We start from the raw sequence: 7,437 nt of genomic DNA, 5'->3' as shown, positions 1-7,437 counted from the left end.
AAGCCCAGTATGAATTTATTTTGAAAGGATCACATAGCTAGTAGGAGCCTGAAGAACTGAAGCCAGTAGCGGAAGCCAACCCGTTCTGGAGTCTTAGAGCAACCAAAAATAGAATGAATGGCTAGAACTTTGGAGCATCAGAAACCTTGACACCAGCTGCAAACAGCAGAACTCTAGAGGAAGTTAATTCCAATAAGATATCCAATAGGACAAAAGATTTAATAACCCAGAAGTCAAAATGATATTTATTAAGTGTAACAGGATGATCTTCTCCTTTAATACCCTGGGGAGGTCAGGGTGGGTGGGACAGGGAGCAGCTGACAGTACCTCAGAGCAGCTTAGCAGACAGGTGCTGGGAATCAGCTGGCACAGCTGATCAGCACCTCATGACTGGCCCTCACTCACAGCTGGAATATAAAGGAGAGCTCAGGCTTGAAGGCAGAGAAAGTTAAGAAAGAGAATACTCTGATAAACAGAGTGGGAGGTGGCAGGCTGCCTAAGGTAGCTACTGAAGGCTAGGAGACCTCAATCTGAACTCCTGTTGTGAGTGTTGCTTTTTTGATAATTTTCTTGCTCTGTTTGGGAAGACACCAAACAGACCCCTAATAAAAGGGACAGAAACTTAACCTGGGTGTGGCTGTCTCTCTATCCCCAGTGTAGGGGCACTAGCCTACAGTAAGAATCACTCCTAACTAGAATGGTTTAACTACCAGTTTTGTTGATACAAGGGGATGGGGACATTAGTTTTCCAACCTATTTTTACAGCTTTTTACCATCACTTCCCTTCCAGTCATTCTCAAAGATTTTTCAGTGATAATTATGGGTTCTAGCTAGAACCCCTCAGACTTTGTGCTTAATAGATCTCATAAGATAAGCAGGTATGGGATAGAGTTCAGAGAAAAGCAACATAAATGATCGGTTAAGAAGCTGGAGGGATTAATTGAAGAGGAAAAATTAATTTGTATAGCTTTAAGAGATAAGGAGAGTAGCATGATAACAATTTACAAATATTTGAAGGATGTAAACACCAAGGAAAGAGATAATTTATTTAGCATGGTACAATAGGTATAATTGGATGAAATGGGAAATAGGCCTGCTTGAATGTTACAATGGGGCAGATCAAACATAATTTTCATATTTGTATAGAGCAAAAGGTCTCAACACCCTGGGCAAGTGGTACAAAGGGACTTCAGTCATTATACCAGCCAGTAAAGTGAACTAGTGGCTACATGTATGTGTGGCTCTGAGTTGAAGGTGTAGATTTCACCTTTCCAACCCATCTACACTTCTGCTGAGAATGACTGGTTACTCAGGCTTTACACAGGAGAAGTGACTTTCACTTGAACAAGAAAATGTAGGGTCTTTTAAAAGACAGACAAAGCTTTTACCTATGTTTAAATAATGAGCATCCATTCGCCAACACAGCGCAGTGCTCTAAAGACTCCTGAATCTGAGATGGACAGCACTGTAAAATGTGCCTGTTCAATTTAACTGTGTCTCATTATCAACCATCATAAAGTAGAACTCACATATAGGTGATAATACTTTCCAGAATCATGATACCTATAGTTATTGAAAACATTTAGTTTTCACTGTCATCCTCACAACATATCCTAGAGGAGGAACTAGTGGAGAATACTATTGTCTCTGGAGCGTGATCCAAAGCCTTCCAAAGTCAATGATGAGACTCCAGTTGACTTTGACTGCCTTTGAATCTGGCCCTTACTAACTAATTATATTGGAGAGTGAAGTGGGGGTAGAACAGAAGTTTTATGGAATTTAAAATTATCCTCCTTTTTTCCAAAACACTCTATGGACTTCCTTTACTTTGTAATAGTAGCTACTGGCTTCTACATAGTAGCATATCTGGGGCATTAACTTTCTGAAATCCTCACCCTTGTTAGGTGACTGGGTTGGGAAATAAATTTTAGGCTTTTACCTGCACTCCCGTGTGTCACATTATTTTATCAACTTACTTACTCTCCCCTGCCTGTGATTCTTCACTCTTTCCCTTGTACGGCCTCCTCTGTCTGAAATTCTCTTCTTCCTCCCTCAGGCCACTGAGCCATCTCCTTCTTTAAGTCACGTCTTTAAGCTTTACTTTTCATTTTAGTTTTAACTGACTTTCAGTATAAAGTAATTTGTGGTCATCTTGTAAAGTGCTTTCAGATCTACTTATCAAAAAGCACCATATAAGAGATAGGTATTATTATTATTATATGACAAATGTGGCACAAATTGTATGTTAACTAAATACAAACACATTTCAACCTTCTAGTTATTGACGACTCTTCAAGAAGAAACTGAAAATTTTGTTACGAGACACTACTTTTTTTTTTTTTGGATGATGATGATATAGTCAGGATTCACTTTAAAATACTGAGAAAGTAAATAAAAATTTAGAAAATACTTCAGGCAAACTTTTCAGAGTGTGAAAATGAAACTTCTTTAAATATATCTTTTCAAATGAATTTAGTACTTGTGAAAAGGTGTGCAAATTTGTGTAAAATTGATGGTAACTGAAGCTCTTTGTTTATCCAAGAGCAAGCATTGTGTGCGGAGTGCCAATGTAAGTGTACCCACTAATGTACCATAACTTTGACCAGAGGGAAATCATTTAAGAATAGTAGAAGACAGAACTTTTTGTCAGCCATTCACTCTATGCTGAGCAGCCCAACAAAGATGACATATGCACCAAGTGTGATTTGTGTGTATGTATGTTGTGGATATATGTCCTCTATTAGAAACTGACATGACATCATCAACAAATTTCAAACAACCCTCCAAACAATCGGCATATTTTAATGACTAGATTTAATCCAGTTGCTTTGTATATACAGTTCAGCCTCCTGAGCCATTGAGTTGACATATATAAGCTACCAACTCACCCAAAGCAAAGGATCAAAAGATATATCATAGCATTTAAAATATAGCCTGATCTGACAAACTGTGTAATTTACGAACTAACTTTAGACCGATTAGTTCATCAGTGACGTATACTAAATCCTTTTGCAATCATACTTGTTATAAAATTAATGTTCTTATTGTCTGGCATGCCTGTGATGCATTTTTAAATGTCTTGTGTCTGTTTGCTTAAAAGAGGAAGACCTTTAGAAGACTCCAGACCCCAAAATATACAAGGAAAAAAACATCTGTTTAGTTAAGTCGTTGTGGGCATCTAATTAGATTATCAGTAGTGATTTAAGGCCAGATGTATTTATGAGCCTGAATATGGATTAAAGGAGCTTAGTTTTAGATTCCCATTTTTGAAAATCTTGACCACAGTCTTTGTCACACATATATAGGATACATGAAAAATCTTTCCTATGAGTGGAGAGCATTAATATTGATCTTTCACTGTGCAACTGTCATGTTTCAGGGTACAATCCAGACAAATGATTACCTCCCCTGTAACCCTGGGTGCTTCAAATGCCCTGCTGCTGTGGCTCACAGCCTGGACACCAGCACTCAGTTGACAAACGTGTAGGTCATACCCTGAGCATCTGTGTGCTGTAGATCCCTGGATCAGCAGGTCTGATTCCAGCAGCCTGCCTACAGCACAACAGCCCTACCCTGGCTTCCACCAGCCGTCGTTACGATTTTAAGGGTGACCCCAACACAGTCCCAGTCCTGAATTTTCACAAAACCATCTGCCTAGCCCTCTCCTGGAGCCTGCAGAGAAATAACGTTTGTTTGCTCCTTTAAAGAGACTAAAGTACATTACAGCTTATTAACTTAACTGAGGTGAATACACCCTTTCCTTCAAACACAGCACTGAGTTGGTTTACAAAACCAGATAATTAGCAATAGGACATAGGTTAAGTGATGCCAAGTAAAAGAATTAAAAGCAGAGATGGTTACAAGCAAATGTGTGAAAACATATCTATAAGGCTAAAACTTAATCTAGCAAGGTACAGGCTGTGTTCAGGATGGTTTCTCTCACCAGTCATTCTTCTTTCCAGCCATGACTGACTTTCCCTCAGGCAGGACCTTCCACAGAAGTACAAGGTGTTGGCTTCCTAAGTGAAAGATCTTTGCCTCAGCATGTTTCTCACCTATATTCAGTTTCCAGATACTTGAACCCCCTCTTAGTTGAAGGCCCCATCTTTCTTAGCTTGAAAGAGCTCTGGCTCTTTGTCAGTCTAATGATGGGTGCCAAAATGGCTTTCTGTCTCTACTTATATCTCTCAAAGTTCAGTGACCTTTATTCAAGAGGCAGGATGACCTCATGCTGTTCTTCCTTTCCTGTGGTCTTGCCATCCCCCGGCTAATTTGAATGTAAATGCGGCTTTCATTGTTTGTGGTCACAGCTTGCTTAATTTTATTGGAGACAGATAGATAGATGTAATATTACCTCCTATCTTGGAGAGACCTGTTTCTCCGTTTGGTCACAGACTGTAAAGCATAATATTAATGAATATCCATAATTTCTTATGTAGTGTTAATACATACAATTCACAGGGATATTAATCACCTGTGTGTTAGAGCCTTTCACAAAACACCTCACTGGATACACTTTTATAGTACAGAAATATTGTATACAATCAGTTGATTCAATTGCTTATTGCTTGAGGTTCAGATCCCCGGTCTTTATAGCCCACATAAAGTTCCTCTAAACTGTCTCCTCTCATGCTTGTTAGGTCAGACCTGTTGACTAACTCCCCCTGATATGCCTGGTATAAATACACTTTAGTTATAATTCAAGCATATATCCGTAACTCTTAATACATACTGTATACATATATCACACAGCAATGTTAATGATCAGTGAGTTGTTAGTTTTCCAATGACATATTACATGATACCTTTTTAGATATAGATTATAACTATATTGAGTTGGGGTACACTGAATTCATCAGGCCAGCTGAAACTCATTACCTGATACCACGGATCCTCTTGCCCTCTGGGACTGGGATGCTCTTAGGGTCACAGCGACGTAATTAGGTTGACCTATCCCCTCCACTGTAAATGTAGCTAGGTTGACAGAAGAATTCTTCCATCAACCTAGCTACCACCTTTCGGAGAGGTGGATTAACTACGTCAATGGAAAAAACCTCTTCTGTCAATGTAGGAAGCATTTACACTATGATGTTATAGCAGCACAGCCGCAGTGGTGAAGCTGTGCCTCTGTAGTGTAGACATACCCTCAGATTTTCCCCTTTTTATGTTGATTACTGTATGTGCAAAGATATGGGGATAGAATTAAGTATTATGGTTGAATCTCCAGAGTTTCTATTGTTTAGGGTGTCTTTCAAACTATAATGCTCCTTTGATGTTTAAGTGAGATATGACTACAAACTTTACAATAACAACACTTTATCTACTAACGTCCTTAAATTTCTAATCTTAACCTAAAGAACCTAAAGTATGTAGATGTATGGCCTTATTTTTTATACAAATTTTGAATCCTTTAATCTATTTGTCAAATGATTTTTCTTTTAATTTGTTTCGAGGGGGGTAAGAAGGGGAAGTTTGTTTTGAGGGGGGGTTGGAAGAAATCATCAAAAAACGTAATATCATCATTAAAATGTATTTTAGACTTATTGGGTTAAATATGGATGTCCTTACTAAGTCAAAGCTCATAGTGAAGTCAATGGAATAGTAAGGACTACATTGGGGAGACTGCAAGATTTGGTCCATTGTAATTAAAAATTCTAACTAAATCTTATGTTAGGCAATATGTTTTTAAAAGTTAATGGTTATCATAAACTCTGTGTAAATATGCAGACAGTATAACTCTTAAGAACTCTGTATTCAGAGATCATAGCTAATATTAACTAATTTGACATGTTGACAGAGTTTATAATGGTTATAAACAGGCTATTTCTAGGTTCACATCTATTATAAATGCTGCACAGAAGCCAGTGGAGATTATTATAGTTATGAACAACTATTTCAATGCTCCTGGCTATTATAAACTCATTGGAGAAGCCAACTAGGCTTATAATGGTCGTGAACTGACTATTTAAAGGCCAATTTACAAACTCCACCAGGAGGCCAACTGGGTTTATAAAGTTCATAAAATGACTATTTTTCAGGAATTGGAACTCTAATTTCTAATATTATTTATTACAAAAATATTTATTATTACAAAAATCAGCCAAAAGGGCCAAATATCACTTGGTTTCAGCCCATGTATTTAAAACTGTGGAATTATACCAAAAATAAATTTGGTTCATTATGTTTACATCTGATAACAGTCTTGTCTGACTTTTGAGTTTATCCTGATTTCATCATCATACGGTATTTTCTGTATGGAAATGTTCACATTTATGAAAATTATTGTCAAGTTCTGGACACATTTTTTGCAAGTCTGGGTGGCTATCTAAGTCTCAAAGCATTTTTTGTGGCTTATTTAGAATGTTGAGTTTTAAGCTGAAATTGGTTGTATAGTATTTCTTCTGGTATATTGATTGGCTTTGCCTGCCACAGGTATTCAGGAGGGAGAGCAGAAACTGTTATGACTCAGTTTCACAGTGGGGAGAGGCTGCATTTTGTGGGTTTTCCGCTGAGACTGTCAGAAATATAGTGTCTCTTGTATTTCCAGGGTCCTAGGATTTTCCTCAAAAACATGCTTACAAAGGCTTACATCCGTGTCAAGAAGCAGGTAGCAGCTCTGTGTTGTCTGTGCTGCAAAGTGTGTGTGGTGGGGAGACGGAATTCTAAATTAGGGATCAGTGATCATGCTTGGTAGCTCCTTTGTGGAGATTGGAGTAAGCCACTGATACTTTCCTCCCCGTCGAATAAGAAGACACCAAGTACAGATGATGGGGGTTTGCCAAAGAAAACTGCTCTACTGCTGCTGTTTGAAAGTGATATATAGAATGGCTTTGACTTGTATTTCTGCAAACGTGAAATATTGAGTTGATGTAGCTTTTTGTATTTTCACATTTTCAAAGAAACATTGTCAAGATTTTCCAGAAAAATAAAATGTAGGAAGCCTCAAATCACCTGAATTTGATGTGAAAAATCAACAACAAAAATTGTCACCACTCTTGCATAATTCTTGTTTTAATGAACAGGGAGAAAAAAGATCGCTAGCTTGCAGCCATTCCAATCTCCTAAGGTTAAACTTCATGAGTATTTAGATATGAGACTTCCAGTGACATAAGGAGTCAGTGGAATAGCTGTGTACATTTTGTGCTGTAGATGGTAGTTGTGATTCCATTTTCTACAAATTCTCCCCTGTGGTTCTGGTTGGATTTATCACATAACCTCAAATTTCCCCCCTAAATCAAAGTAAATTATACAAAAAATACACCAGTACAGTGGTAAGGTTGAGTTTTTAATCACGGAAAATGAAGGAAATTAAGAGTAAAAGTTCAAAGAGGAGTCAAAACTCCCATCTGCTCACATATAGACTGTGGTGCTCCTCATGATCTGTAGGCCAAAAATGGTCCTATTCTCCTTTTAATCCCAGGACTCTCGTCCAACATG

The sequence above is a fragment of the Lepidochelys olivacea genome, assembly GCF_965140295.1.
Source record: "Lepidochelys olivacea isolate rLepOli2 genome assembly, chromosome: 7".
Classification (NCBI taxonomy): Eukaryota; Metazoa; Chordata; order Testudines; family Cheloniidae; genus Lepidochelys; species Lepidochelys olivacea.
The sequence above is the reverse complement of the archived record's forward strand: the minus strand, read 5'-3'. Positions refer to the sequence as shown.